This window comes from Artemia franciscana, chromosome 5 (genome assembly GCF_032884065.1).
Source record: "Artemia franciscana chromosome 5, ASM3288406v1, whole genome shotgun sequence".
Classification (NCBI taxonomy): domain Eukaryota; kingdom Metazoa; phylum Arthropoda; class Branchiopoda; order Anostraca; family Artemiidae; genus Artemia; species Artemia franciscana.
In genome coordinates this window covers 45,901,377-45,917,628 of record NC_088867.1, presented here as the reverse complement: position 1 = coordinate 45,917,628, position 16,252 = coordinate 45,901,377, and the positions used below count along the sequence as shown (strand labels likewise).

Below are 16,252 nucleotides of genomic sequence, written 5' to 3'. Positions count from 1 at the left end.
AAACTTAAAACGAACAGAAATTACTCCGTATATGAAATGGGTTGTCCCCTCTTCAACGTCTCGCTCTTTACGCTAAAGTTTGACTCTTTGCCACAATTCTACTTTTTAAAACAATTAAAAGCTTTAGCGTAAAGAGCGAGGCGTTGAAGAGGGGACAACCCATTTCATATACGGAGTAATTGCTGTTCGTTTTAAGTTTTAATGTCGCTCCTTACTTACAGTTAAAAAAACTAGTTTTTTTCATTTAATTTCTGAACGTTTTTCAATTAATGCATGTTTGATTTTGCCTCTCCACCATAGGACTTGTCCAATCTTATTGAATTTTTTGTATTGAATCAGATTAACAGATTGTTAAAATGAAATTTGCATATTAATTCTTTTTTGGCTAAATGGCTTTCTCTTAGTATTGATCAGACGATCTTGAGAAATAAGGGGTGGGGAAGAAGGCCTAGTTGCCCTCCAATTTTTCGGTTACATGAAAAGGCAACTATAACTTTTAATTTTTAACTAACGTTTCTATTAGTAAAAAATATACGTAACTTAAGAATTAACTTACGTAACAAACTTTTATATTCTTATATTTTTTATTATGTATATAAGGGGGTTTGTACCCTCGTTAATGCCTCGCTCTTTACACTAAATCGTAAGTTTTGTCTCAATTCTTTAAGAATGACCCTTGAATCAGAAAGGCCGTAGAGTAAATAGTTGAAATTACTAAAATTACTTTAGCATAAAAAGCGAGGTATTTATCTCCTCCTAAATACCTCGCTATTTATGCTAAATTATATTTAGAGCCCCTCATGCGTAATAATCTCTGTTCGTTTTAAGCTTCATGCTACTCCTTACTTCCTCCTTAATTGAAAAAACTTTTTCATGTTCATTTTTTCATTGTTTTTTTATAGTAGTTTTAGAAAATCCTGCGCCTTTTCATTGAATTTCTCTTCCCCCATGACATATTTCTCCAAGGGAAGATATACCCACATAGCTCCCTCACCTCAGCCCCACCCCCAAAACCAAAAAAATCCCCCTGAAAACGTCTCTACACCTCCTAATAACGATTATTATATGTAAACACTGGTCAAAGTTTGTAACTTGCAGCCCCTCCCCCAGGGACTGTCGGGGAATAAGTTATTCCCAAAGACATAGTTATTATGGTTTTCGACTATGCGGAAAAAAATGGCTAACTCAAAATTTTGATCCGTCGACTTTGGAGGAGAATGGGCGTGGGAGGGGGCCTAGGTGCCCTCCAATTTTTTTGGTCACTTAAAAGGGCACTAGAACTTTTCATTTCCGTTAGAATGAGCCCTCTTGCGACATTCTAGGACCACTTGGTCGATACGATGACCCCTGGAAAAAAAAAAACAAAAAAAAAAACAAATAAACACGCACCCGTGATTTGTCTTCTGGCAAAAAATACGAAATTCCACATTTTTGTTGATAGGAGCTTGAAATTTTTTCTAAAAGGTTCTCTGATACGCCTAATGCGATGGTGTGATTTTCGTTAAGATTCTATGACTTTTACGGGGTGTTTTCCCCTATTTTCCAAAATAAAGGAAATTTTCTTAGGCTCGTAACTTTTGTTGACAAAGACTAAAGTTGATGAAATTAATATATTTAAAATTAGCATGAAAATCCGATTCTTTTGATGTATATTTTAATAATCAAAATTCCGTTTTTTAGAGTTTCGTTTACTATTGAGCCGGGTCGCTCCTTACTATAGTTCGTTACCACGAACTGTTTGAAAATCACACCAACACATTCAGCGTATCAGAGAACCCTACTGTAGAAGTTTCAAGCTCCTATCTACAAAAATGTGGAATTTTGAATTTTTTGCCAGAAGGCAAGATCACGGATGCGTGTTTATTTGTTTTCTTTTTTCCCAGGGGTGATCGTATCGACCCAGTAGTCCTAGAATATTGTGATTGGGCTCATTCTAACGGAAATGAAAAGTTCTAGTGCCCTTTTTAAGTGACCAAAAAAATGGGAGGGCACCTTGGCCCCCTCCCCGCCAAATAATTTCCCAAACTCACAGGATAAAAATTCTGAGATGACCATTTTATTCAGCATAGTCTAAAAAACCTTATAACTGTGTCTTTGGGGACGAGTTACTCCCCCACAGTCCCCGTGGGAGGGGCTACAAGTTACAAACTTTGACCAGTGCTTACATATAGTAATGGTTATTGGGAAGTGTACAGACGTTTTCAGGGGATCTTTCGGTTTTGGGGGAGTTGTCGAGAAGAGGGAGATATGTTGGGGGAACTTTTCCATGGGGATGAAAATTTCCATGAAGGGAGCGCAGGATTTTTCTGGCATTATTAAAAAAGAAAACAATGAAAAAATAAATATGAAGAAGTTTTAGATTGGGAAAGTAAGGAGCAGCATTAAAACTGTAGCAAAAAAATATTACGTACATGAGGGGTTCACTTCCTCCCAATAACGCTATTAACGCTAAAGTATTTTTTAGTAATTTCAACGATTTATTCTACTTCCTTTGTGATTCAGCGGTCATTCTTAAGGAATTGGGACAAAATTTAAGCTTTATTGTAAAGAGCGAGATACTGACGAAGGGGTAAACCCCCTCATATACGTAATAAAAACAAACGAATACAGAAGTTCGTTGCGTAAGCTAATTCGTAAGTTACGTAAATCTTTTGCTAATAAAAACGTTCGTAAAAAACTAAAAGTTCTAGTTGCCTTTTAAAGTAACCAAAAAATTGAGGGGGCAACTAGGGCTCCTCCACCGCTCCTTTTTTCTCAAAATCGTTCGATCAAAAAAAAAAAGTATGAGAAAGCCATTTAGCCAAAAAAATAAATATGCAAATTTCGTTTTAATTATTCATCTGCGGAGAGCCAAAACCAAAACTTGCATTAATTCAAAAACGGCCTCAACGCCCCGCTCTTTACGCTAAAGCTTTTTACTGTTTTAAAAAGTGGAGTTGAGAGAGTGTCAAACTTTAGCGTAAAGAGCGGGGCGTTGAGGAGGGAGTAGCCCCTTTCATATACGAAGTAATTTCTGTTCGTTTTAAGTTTTAATGTCGCTCCTTACTTTCAGTTAAAAAAACTTGTTTTTTTATTTAATTTTTATAAGAATCCATTGTTTGGGCTGCTATTTGTATGTTGGAGAAACTTTTTCTACAATTTTTAATCCTGGCACAAACTGTGTTTTTTTTTATTTCATAACTCCTCAAGTTGACCTGAAAAATAAAACTTAATATCATTCCCAAAAGATTCTATGTATACTCTTTGACAACCTGGATAGGCCTACACTCTTTGTTTATTTAAATTGTAAGAGCAGTAGTAGTAATAGCTGTGTCCCCAAAAGGTTCAACTTAATACCCCCAGTCGTTCTCGATTTATTGGTGAGGTGTGTTATTGGCAACCATAAACACAAAGCCTTTTGATATAGTTTTAAAGCATAACGAGCCAATTGCATAATTGTGGGGGGGGGGGGGTTGATATGCCTAATATCCCTAAAGACATAGTTGCTGGATCGCTCTACTATGCTGAACTGAATGGTTGTCTTAAAATTTTGACTGGATGTGTTTGGAAAACGAATGGGTTGAGAGAAAGGCTGCTTGCCCTTTAATCCCTTTTTACCCTTAAAAAGGCACTAGAACTTTTAATATTGAATCGAATTAGCTCATTTACAAGTTTCAATGATATTTCTTGTAATTATAGAGTGGTGCTACCTGTGATATTGTTTATATTCTCTTTTGAAAACCTGCATGCATACAGTTTTTTTGTCTAATTGAAACTCCTCCTAAACGTTCTCTAAAAGTTCCACCCTAATACCCTTAGCAGAATTAGCTACAGTAACTTAAGTGATAATATTAAAAGTATACATATAGTGCCTTTTGGCTAGTTCAAAATTCCCCATAACTTAACCCTATAGGTCTAATTTAATAATATAAGTTGTTCTTCAGATATTGCTTTGTCACCTTTTTGAACGTCCAAATGCTCTTAGTTTGTTTTGATTTATTTCAACAACCGTTTAAATATTCCTTTAAAGCTTCACCTTAGTGCGCTTGGCTTGCGCAGTCGCAATAGTTGTAGCAGCATTAATAGCAGTATGCGTATAGCACGCACTTTTGGTTTCTTCAACATCTCCAACAACACACGCTGAAAGTTTCAGCTTAATATCGTCAAACATTCCTGAAGCATTTCTGACGCGTCTGCTTAACAACCTGTGTGGGCATAGTATGTTTCGAGTTAGTACATTACAGTTTCTGTGTATCCCCATTTTTTCGCCTTAATATCCTTAGTTTTAATTACAGTTGTAGTAATAGTAGTAGAATTAATAACCTAGGCTTTAGTAGCAGTAGTATAAAGCAGTAGTCTATATATACCAAATTTTTAGCCTTAATATGCTTAGTTTTAATAGTAGTAGTAGCAGCTGTGAATTAATTGTAGTCGCCTAAGCTTTAGTAGGAGTAATAGAAGTAGTAATAATATTAGCAGTTGTAGAAGTATGAGTAGAAGCAGTAGTATTAGGATGCAAATATTTTCTTTCAGTCACATCCCTCACAACGATCCCCTGTAAGTTTCAACTTCACACACCAATCTATTCCTAAGATATTGCTGCTACACCCTTTTGAAAACCTGCACACGACAGCGTGTTGTAATTCAGTTCCACTTCCCCCTCAAAATTCCTTGAAAATTTCACCTTCATAGCCTTAGGTTTAGTTGTAATAGCAGTCATAGTAGTAGTACTGATATTGCTTGTAACAGTATTGAAAGCGGTAGTACTACTAGTAGCAGTAGCATTAACATATTGCCTTTTGGTCAGTAGAATATCCCTCTCATCAAGTCCTGGAAGTTTCAACTTAATACAATTAGCTATTGCTACGAAATTGCTGTATCTTCATATACTTGAAATTTTCATCTCAATGCTCTTAACCTTAAAAGCAGTTACAATAAAAGTAGTAGTAGTTGTAGTAGTAGTACTACTACTAAATGTAGCAGTAACAGTAGTATTAGCAGTAGCGTTCACATATTGCCTTTTGATGAGGCGATCTTCCTCTTTAAGCATTCTCTGAAAGTTACAACTTGTACCCAAATCAATTTTTGAGATACGCCATTTTGACAGTGTGCGTGCGCATAGTGTCTTTTGATTTATTTAAAGTTTCCTCTCAATATTGTAAATGGAGTAGTGTGGAAGTAGTATGGTGGTTGTTGCAGAAATATTGATAGCATACAAATATTGCCTTTGCGATTGTATACCTTAATATTTCCTGAATTTTTCGAAATAACATTCTCAGTTATTCCTGTGTTACACCCTTTTGACAATCCGTATACACATAACGTGTTTTATTTAGTTCAATACTCCCCAACATTCTCTGAAAGGTTCATCTGAATGCTCTTCGTCTTCTTGGAAAGTAAAGTTCAAAATGCATACCTTTCTCAATAACATATGTGTAAACGGTGGACTAATTGGCTAACTTATAGATCTCTTAAAATTTCGATCGGATATGTTTTGGGAAATGATGGGCTTGGGGGTGGGGCTGATTTCCCTCCATTCATTTTTGACTCTTGAAAAGGGCACTCCCAAAAGTTCAATCAAATCGATTCATAGTTTATACGACCACCTGCTCCATAAGAAACTTAAATGCCCCGTGGCATAACTTACAATCCGTGCCCATGGGCCCTGGGGGATTGCGTCTACCCTAAAGATATTGTTGTATGATCTTTGGACTATTGGTAACAAATTGGCTATCTCACAATTACAATTAAATGCGTTTCGGGAAAAGAGGATGCCAGGGAGGGGGGATAGTTGCTCTCCATCATGTTTGAATATTAAAAGAGAACTAGAACTATACATTTTCAATTCAATGAGCCTCCTCTAAAGTTCACGCGACCAGCCCTTCCATAAAATCCTTATATGCCCCTGGGGCATAACTTACAACCCTTACTCTCAGACTTTTGGGGAATCTGTCAACCCTAAAAGCCTTATTATATCATCTTTGGATTATTTTTGAAGAAATGGCTATCTCAAAATTCATATAGGAAGCATTGATGGAAAATACGACGTTAGGGGGGGGCTATCCCCCGATCACTTTGACTCATAAAAAGGGCACTAGAACATCTGATTTCCAATCAATTCTGCCCCCTCTGGAATTTTTACGACCACGCTTTCCATATAAACCTTATCTAAACCTGTCTCAAAATTTAGATTGGATGTGTTTGGGGAAATGGTGGGCGCGGGAGGGGGGTTAGTTGCCTTCCAATCTCTTTTGGCTATTAAAAACGGTACTAGATCTTTCAATTCCCAGTCAAAGGAGCCCTTTTCGAAGTTTCTACGACAACTCGTTCGATACGAAGTGCTCTGGTCTAAGACCAAAAAAAAAAAAAAAAAAAAAAATGTGCCCACAACGCTCTTTACTTAGGCAGTGCTGTTGCCTATGATATACATGGTTCTATTTATCGGATTAAATAAAAAGATAAGTTTTTTTTTAACTGAAAGAAGGAGCGACATTAAAAGTTAAAACGAACAGAAATTACCTCGTATATGAAAGGGGCTGCTCCCTCATCAACGCCCCGCTCTATACGCTAAAGTTTGACTCTTTCTCTAAACTCTACTATTTAAAACAGGAAAAAACTTTAGCGTAAAGAGCGGGGCGTTGATGAGGGAGCAGCCCTTTCATATACGAAGTAATTTCTGTTCGTTTTAAGTTTTAATGTCGCTCCTTACTTTCAGTTAAAAAAGAACTTGTTTTTTTATTTAATTTCTGAATGTTTTTAATTAATGCATGTTTTGATTTTGGCTCCGCACATGAATAACTAAAACAAAATTTGTATATTTATTTTTTTTGGCTAAATGGTTTTCTTATAGTTTTGATCGAATGATATTGAGAAAAAAGGAGCGGGAGAGGAGGCCTAGTTGCCCTCCAAGTTTTTGGTTACTGAAAAAGGCTACAAGAACTTTTGATTTTTTACGAACGTTTTTATTAATAAGAGATATACGTAACTTACAAATTAGCTTACGTAACGAACTATGCAGTCGCATCTCTTTATTATATATATGGGGGGGTTCACCCTCTCGTCAGTACCTCGCTCTTTCACTAAAGCTTAAATTTTGTCCCAATTCCTTAAGAATGACCGCTGAATCACAAAGGAAGTAGAATAAATAGTTGAAATTTCTAAATATACTTTAGCGCAAAGAGCGAGGTATTAGGAGGAGGTGAACCCCTCATATGCGAAATAATTACTGTTCGTTTTAAGTTTTAATGCTGCTCCTTACTTCCAGTTGAAAAAACTTATCATATTTATTTTTTCATTGTTTTTTTTTCAAATAATGCTAGAAAATCCTGCGCTCCCTTCATGGAAATTTTCTTCCCCTATGAAAAATTCCTCATTGAAAGTTCCCCCATTATATTCCCCTCTTCTCATTCCCTCCCTCAAACCAAAAATTCCCCTGAAAACGTCTGTACACTTCCCAATAACCATTACTATATGTTAACACTGGTCAAAGTTTGTAACTTGTAGCCCCTCCCACGGGGACTGTGGGGGATTAAGTCGTCCCCAAAGACATAGTTATAAGGTTTTTCGACTATGCTGAATAATGGCTATCTCAGAATTTTGATCCGGTGACTTTGGGAAAATAATTAGCGTGGGAGGGGGCCTAGGTGCCCTCCAATTTTTTGGGTCAGTTAAAAGGGCACTAGAACTTTTCATTTCCTTTAATATGAGCCCTTTCGCAACGTTCTAGGACCACTGGGTCGATACGATCACCCCTGGGGGAAAAAACGAAAAAACAAACAAAGAAATAAACACGCATCCGTGATCTGCTTTCTGGCAAAAAATACAAAATTCCAATTTTTGTAGATAGGAGCTTGAAACTTTTACAATGAGGTTCTCTGATACGCTGAATCTGATGGCGTGATTTTCGTTGAGGTTCTATGACTTTTTTTGGGGGGGGGGGGGTTCTACCCCTATTTTCGAAAATAAGGCAAATTTTCTCAGGCTCTTAACTTTTGATGGGTAAGACTAAACTTGATGAAATTTATATATTTAAAATCAGCTTTAAAATGCGATTCTTTTGATATAACTATTGGTATTAAAATTCAGTTTTTTAGAGTTTTGGTTACTATTCAGCCGGGTCGCTCCTTACTACAGTTAGTTACCACGAATTGTTTGATTCTAACGTTTTCAGTACTTCTTTGTTAGTTAGTACACACTCAAGAACCGAAGTTAGGATAATCATAATGAAATATACCAAAATATGATAAAAATATAATACTTTAGTAACAAAATTTGAAAATACAACAAAGAATTATGAAAAGCAGGCCGCTCAGAACCCATAATATTAAATAATTACCATGACATAACCTAACCCAACTAAAATACCATCTCTGTACATTAAATACAGAATAAGATTTCAACTGAGTCTAAACTAATTGTCTCCGTATACAGACACCTATAAACCGATCCAAATTCTTGAGTGTGCACTGGCTAACAAGAAGTACCATGTTTTTATTCGTTGTTTTTTGCTTAAGTTTTGATGTTGCTCTTTATTTTCAACTAAAAAACTTGTTTTTTGCTTAGTTTCTGATCGTTTTTGAATAATGCCGGGAAATCTAGTTCCCCCTCCATGGTAAATTCTTTCCCTCCTCGATAAATTTCCTAATGGAAAGATTCTCTCACGTACCCTCCCCCTCCAGAGAAACCCCCCCCCCCCCCCAAAAAAAAACATCCATCCCAATTGCCAATACTATATATAAACAATGGGCCAAGTTCATAGCTTGTAGCCCTTCCCCCAGGGGCTGTAGGGGTGAAGTCATCCTCAAAGACACAGTTATTAGAACTTTTGAATATATTGAGCAAAATGGCTATCCCAAAATTTTGGGGAAATGGGCATGGGAGGGGGGCCAGCTGCCCCCCAATATTTTTTCACTTACGAATGGCATTAGAATTTTTGATATCCGATCAGACGAGTGCTCTCGTGGTCTTCTAGGATCACTGGTTCGACAACTTTCAACCACAAAATTAATTATTGATTAATTATAATAAATTATTAATCTGTAAGAGTATGTGTCTGAGGCATAATTTTTTAAATTAAAAAATGGAAGCTTAGAACAGTATTTTTGTCCATCTGTAAGATGAATCTGGCAAACCATACAAACATAGTATTAGTAGCCAGTAAGTGGGAAAGGGTAGTGTTGATACAAGCTTTTTAAACCAATTTCTTGCCATATAAATTGTCTACCTTTTTCGTAGGATTAAGACATTAAGTTCAAGCAAGTCATTCCTAAATCTTAGATTGTTTTATCGACAGGTTTAGTTTGTTTTGAGTAGACTGCAAGCATCCATCCCCTTGCTTACCAGAAACTTCTGAAGTAACTTGCGATGACATTTAAAATGAATATAGCAGCTCGCGAAACAGCAGGTGTTAGTTCTTGAATAATTAAAGCGGTTCAAGGCAACTCGAGTAGTAAAAATAAAGACACAGAATGATAAAATTGAGTCATGATAACAGTCAATATTTCCGATAAACAAAAGGGTCTTGCAGTTTACACGCTGAGCCGAATATTATCTAGGGAGTGTCTAGGGAATACACATTTGGGTTATGCTTGAGGTGACCAGTATGAATGACAGATAAAAGAGAGGCTCAAAGGCAGAGGAGGCAGGAACGGGTTTCCTGCTATAGACGATGTTCCTACACGTTTATGATAGGAGTAGCACCAGATTTCAGGGGAGGTGTATAGAAGCTTGGTTACTTATCTATTATAGCGCCTACTTATATAGAAGCTGGGTAGAACCGGTTTTCAGTTAGTTTGCGATCTGTATTGAAAGAAATTCTTTTAGTTTGCGATGCGATCTATTGAAAGAACGAAGTGTCTGACCGTGGATTTTAAAATAAAATTTGGGGTTTGCTAAAGACTGAATAAGAGGCAATTAGATTTTTCCAGGATAAAGGACTGTTGCCCAAAACTAAACAGTACGTCAATGGACACAACATGAGTTTATACTCTTTCGATAAAAGCCTCGTTGGAGGTATACAAGTCGGCATGTCAGAAACAAGCCGGTTTACGTGTAAATACGTGGTGTGCTCACAGTAAATTAGTTTGTACCACAGCTTAGATACCAATAAAGTTATGAAAACTCGATTTATTTTTGGGACACAGTGCGCGGTAGCGATGCTAGCGGCTGGAGACAGGAAACTGGCAGTCTGAATCTAAAAGTCGGAGCACAGCTTAGATACCAATATTGGTATTTAAGCTGTGTCTGCAAAAAAAAAATTGTATTCCCGCCTATGGTGTTGGAGTACGATCTACGCGTCGGAGCGCGGGCTCGGAGGAGGCGCCAAGTTCAGAGCTCTGTACCAAAAGCTTCTCATGGGCAAGATAGGAGTTTTCATAACTGTATCGGTATCTAAGCTGTGGTTTGCTCTGAGGTACTACCCACCACCATCTGAAATCATATCTAGCGGAATACATTTGGCCTTGCGGCAGTGAGGTCAGGAGGCAGAGATCCTTTAAGCGCAATTCTTAATGACATCAATGCGTTCTAGGTGGCCTTCTTTCTATGAGTTGTCTGTAGTTTTCATTATTTTGTTCATAAACTATTATAATTTCATCATATTTTGTGATATTTTGTTAAGAATGAGCGTCAGAGAAACAGGTTCTACTTAGCTTTTATATACATAGGCTCTTAAATAGATGATTACTGAAAGTTGTTGCTGGATAAGCTTTAATTTTACATTTTCAAGAAAATAATGGTTTTCATAATAAGTCTTCTAAAGACTAAAAGTATTTTAGGTACTTGTGTATTATTCAAAACACTCAATAAGTGAAGTTAGGTTCTTTCGTGAAACAAACTACGATGCAGGTATATTTTAATTGAATCTTTTATATATAGAGGTGGTTAGCTTAGGTTAAGTTAGGTATTTGATATAATGCACCCAAACCCCCCTAATGTGCAAATATATAGCCCAAACTTTTGATAAAGCTAATGAAATAAAACAAAATATGATGAAAATAAAATACTTTATTAGGAAAATTGTAAAATTACAACTTAAAATTATGTACCTTAGAACGCAGAAATGTCGCTAAGAATCAAGTTAAATGGAGGTCTATGATAGAATGGTTATGTATAATAGGTTATGTATATGATAGAATGTTCCTTCTCATAAGAGTATAAAGTCATGTTGTGTCCATTGACGCACTGTTTTGTTGTGGGCAACAACCTCTTATCCTGGAAAAAAAACGATTGCCCATTTTTCAGTCTTTGGCAAATCCCAAATCTTCATTTCCAAATCCATGTTCAGACACTATCTTCTATTACTATGCGTAGCAAACTAAATTGAGTTTTGTCTTTGTTGGTATGAAACCGGATTTTCTCATAAAATGTACCTGCACCGTAGTTTGTCAAACAGTTCGTGGTAACGAACTGTAGTAAGGAGCGACCCGGCTCAATAGTAACCAAAACCCTAAAAAATTGAATTTTGATATCAATAGCTACATCAAAAGAATCGCATTTTAATGCTGACTTTAAATATATAAGTTTCATCAAGTTTAGTCTTACCCATCAAAAGTTACGAGCCTGAGAAAATTTGCCTTATTTAGGAAAATAGGGGCAAACACCCCCTAAAAGTCGTAGGATCTTAACGAAAATGACACCATCAGATTCAGCGTATTAGAGAACCATACTGTAGAAGTTTCAAGCTCCTATCTACAAAAATGTGGAATTTTGTATTTTTTGCCAGAAGACAAATCACGGGTGCGTGTTTGTTTGTTTGTTTTTTTTTTCTTTTCCCCAGGGGTCATCGTATCGGTCCTAGAATGTCGCAAGATGGCTCATTCTAACGGAATTGAAAAGTTCTAGTGCCCTTTTTAAGTGACCAAAAAAATTTGAGGGCATCTAGGCCCCCTCCCACGCTCATTTTTTCCCCAAAGTCAACGGATCAAAATTTTGAGATGGCCATTATGTTCAGCATAGTCGAAAACCATAATAACTATGTCTTTGGGGATGATTTACTCCCCCGCAATCCCTGGGGGAGGGGCTGCAAGTTACAAACTTTGACCATTGTTTACATATAGTAATGGTTATTGGGAAGTGTACAGACGTTTTCAGGGGGATTTTATTTTGTTTGGGGGTGGGGCTGAGGAGAGGGGGCTATGTTGGAGGATCTTTCCTTGGAGGAATCTGTCATGGGGGAAGAAAAATTCAATGACAAGGGCGCAGGATTCTCTAGCATTACTATAAGAAAACAATGAAAAATAAACATGAAAACGTTTTTTCAAATGAAAGGAAGAAGTAGCATTGAAACTTAAAACGAACAGAGATTATTACGCATATGAGGGGTTCTAAAAATACTTTAGCATAAAGAGCGAGGTATTTAGGAGGAGATAAATACCTTGCTCTTTATGCTAAAGTATTTTTTAGTAATTTCAACTATTTATTCTGCGGCCTTTCTGATTCAGGGGGTCATTCTTAAAGAATTGGGACAAAACTTACGATTTAGTGTAAAGAGCGAGGTATTAACGAGGGTACAAATCCCCTCGTATACATAATAAAAATATAAGGTTATGAAAGTTTGTTACGTAAGTTAATTCTTAAGTTACGTATATTTTTTACTAATAAAAACGTTCGTTAAAAATTAAAAGTTCTAGTTGCCTTTTTAAGTAACCGAAAAATTGAAGGGCAACTAGGCCTCCTTCTCCACCCCTTATTTCTCAAAATCGTCTGATCAAAACTAATAGAAAGCCATTTAGCCAAAAAAAGAATTAATATACAAATTTCATTTTAATAATTTATGTGCGGAGAGCCAAAACCATTCATGCATTAATTCAAAAACGTTCAGAAATTAAATAAAAAAAAACTAATTTTTGTAGCTGAAAGTAAGGAGCGACATTAAAACTTAAAACGAACAGAAATTACTTTGTATATGAAATGAGTTGTCCCCTCCGCAATCCCTCGCTCTTTACGCTAAAGTTTGACTCTTTGCCACAATTCTACTTTTTAAAACAATTTAAAGCTTTAGCGTAAAGAGCGAGGGATTGCGGAGGGGACAACTCATTTCATATACAAAGTAATTTCTGTTCGTTTTAAGTTTTAATGTCGCTCCTTACTTTCAGCTAAAAAAATTAGTTTTTTTTATATTTAATTTCACGAAAGAACCTAACCTCACTTATTGAGTATGTTCTGAATAATACAGAAGTACCGTGTTTTATGTCAAATAATAAAATTTATCGTAGAAATAAAAGTTTAAAAATCATAGGAGAAGGTAGTAATGCGAAAATTGACAAAAGCATACAAATGTAGGTATTTATCAAATAATCAATGGCTCAAATAAAAAGAACCCGCTTGATGGCTGGAGGCTTTGGCTTAAATAAAAAGTGTCGGTCACACAGCTTGAAATTTTTGGGCGATTTTTGGTCCCTTTCTATGGCAGAAAAAAGTCATCAAGCAGTCAGTATATGGATTTCCGCTTTTTAACGTCGTTGTCAATGAAAATTTCCAAGTCCTTCAACAATATGCTACATGAAAGGGTATCTCCCTTTCAGGTATGTGTTTGTAAATTAATAGGAGGGGGGATTCGTGAAAGACGTTAAGTATAAAACTATTTCGTCGTAAAAGAACTGACTTCAGAATAATGTCCCCCACATATTTTTTTTCTTCAAATTCAATTTCGTAATCGTTCACTTGATTCACTGCATCAATATATTTTGATTATAAATTGTTGCCTAGCTAAAAACAGATTATGTCAATAGAAACTGAATCTCAGAAATAAAAATGTCAAAACTTATGCTTAATAAGGATCAGCTTTTCAAAGTTAAATGTATACACTTTGTCAGTTTTAATTTTCGCCTTCAAATGGGAATGCTTAAGAAAATTAACATTATTTTAAGAAAGCTGCTTCAAAAGGACCCTTTTCTAGAGGAAAATTACATAACCAAATCCGATATTTTTGAGAACTTAGACCTTAGAACCAGTGATTAGAGCCAGTGATCTTAGAACGTCAGAATTAGGCTCATATGGGCGGAAATTTACAAGAAAAAATACTATCGAAAATAAACCGTAGACTTTCTCGAAAAGTTGCTTGTAGTCTCTTAGCTTCAGGACTTGCCGTGTCGTGACGCAATTCGACCTTAGTATTTAAGCAGTCCATCTGAAGGAGCATTCATGCCAGTGAATAAGACGGACAATTCATGAAATTATGTGCCCGGTACACGAAAATCTGTGATGAAATGTGTACATGGTCCTCTTCGTGAGATAAAAATTAGTAGAAATGAGTCTATAACTGTACGTGGACTATTCTGGGCCAAAAGGCAGCTAACTTTCACGTAACGTATTCCTTTTAAGAACGAAAAGAAAAACGTCAGTTTGGATAATAAGGATTATACACATGCAGATTAAATTTTGTTTTATATCTAAGCCTGAACGGTCCTTAAGATGAACCGCTATTACAGGCCATGTATGGGGTAGCACCAACGGTTTATACAATGTCCCGTAGGGATCAGCTATTAAAAGGAAGCCCTGTGGATGTTTTTGTATGTGTGTGTGTGTGTGCGGGGAGGTCATCCAGTTGCGGTTCTGGCTTCTTGCGCCCAGTGCAAGATCTTGGTTAGTGCCTCCTCTTTTGTCTCACAAAAATTCGCAGGGCAAATTTTAATAAAAATGTCATTTACTAACAAAATGATACACAAATATAAAAATTAGTTAAATTTGGTATAGTTATTTATTTTTCAAAACTGTGATAAAGGAATATGTCGGATTCAGTTTGCTTATACTTAATCCATACTACGCCATCTACTTTATTTTAGTAAAAATAACAAAAATTGCAAAATGATTATAACCGTTAAATTATTTGTTTGGAATTTTGTCCTCCTAAAATTTTCGCACCCGGGGCAAGTGCCTCCTCTGTCCTCCCTAGAACTGCCGCTGGGCACTCCTCAAAGTATATTTTCTAAGCTAAAATATGAAAATTTGCGTCAAACACCGTTCATTTCAATGTCAGAGAAGGGGAATTCTCCCTGCCCCCCCCCCTCCGATTCCTCTTTGTTTGGAGAAACATATCGGAACCAAACGTTCTATATTGATGTAAAGAAGGTGATAGCTCTCCTGCTGTTGCAGAATAGGGTGTTTTGAACGTAAAACTAGTTTTTAAACGAAAGCTGAACTCATAAGAAGCAGGGCTTTGAGGGCGTTTGCAGCTTTCTGTATATTTAAAAGATCAGTAAACATGACAATTGTAATTACTAATTGGCTGTATCTGTTGCATTCTATAGTTTTTTCAGGAACATGCTAGTCAAAGCGTAAATAGTAGGGGTGTAAGGGCAGCGACGACCCCCATCATGTATAGGATAACTTATATTCGATATAGTTTCAACTTCGCTTTATTTGCATTTGAAAAATAACTTGTTTTATTCCCTGCTTAAAAAGAAATTTTCCGATGGAATGGGCTGCTTTAATTAGCTTGCCCTATTTTTTTTTTACCATCTCGAAACGATGGATGTACAAGATCATGAATTGTTATTATTATGGGAGGAACACATATAATGGAGTATTGGATGCTAAACTGGGGGACACAGTTGCCGAGCGTAAGGTCCAAAATCTGGTAGGGTTTATATCAAGGATTGAGAAATTAGCCCCTAGTCTTCAAAATGGATGTTATTTGTAGGGACCGTTAAAGAAATGGCCTTGGGTCCTCAGCTTCGGCTCAATTTGGTGAGTTCACACACAACAATAATAATAATTGATGAAATAACCAAATTGAAGTTATTACCTCCACGGACCTAATATGATATACATATCTGTTGTGGATCTGAACCCTTTACTGTAACTAAAAGCCGTTGTGAGGAGATATTTTGAAGAATAAATGTCTTTTGTCTTATAATGTTAAAATGTCTTTCATCTTTAAAATTTAACAACAATAATTAGCTCTAGTCTACTGGTGATAAAAACAATTTTATAGACTTTTTATTAACTATTAGGAGAAACAGATTTTTCAATTACAAGTAAAGAGCTAAGTTAAAACTGAAATGTACGTGAACTTGCCTCGGGCAACCCCTCCTCCTCAAAAAGTTGCAGTGGGTGCTTTAGACAAATCATTCTCCATGTTATTATTGACAACATGATTTTTTTTTTAAGATCAGAGATCAGCATAATTTTTGTAGTTAATAAGTGAGCTTTGTTTTATTATATTGTGTTTTTAAAAATCAATTGTTTTAAATTAATTGTAAAATAAATTAATTGTTGTAAAAATTAGAATTGTGGCAGAGTCAAACTTTAGCGTAAAAAGCGAGGGATTGCG

The 16,252-nt window shown here is 36.1% G+C and overlaps 1 protein-coding gene across 2 annotated transcripts in view; it reads left to right on the top strand.

The window, feature by feature from the left end:
• Positions 1-16,252, top strand: part of LOC136027487 (probable RNA-binding protein 46) — a 73,702-nt gene that overhangs the window by 11,969 nt on the left and 45,481 nt on the right. The gene's annotated exons all lie outside the window — the stretch shown is intronic.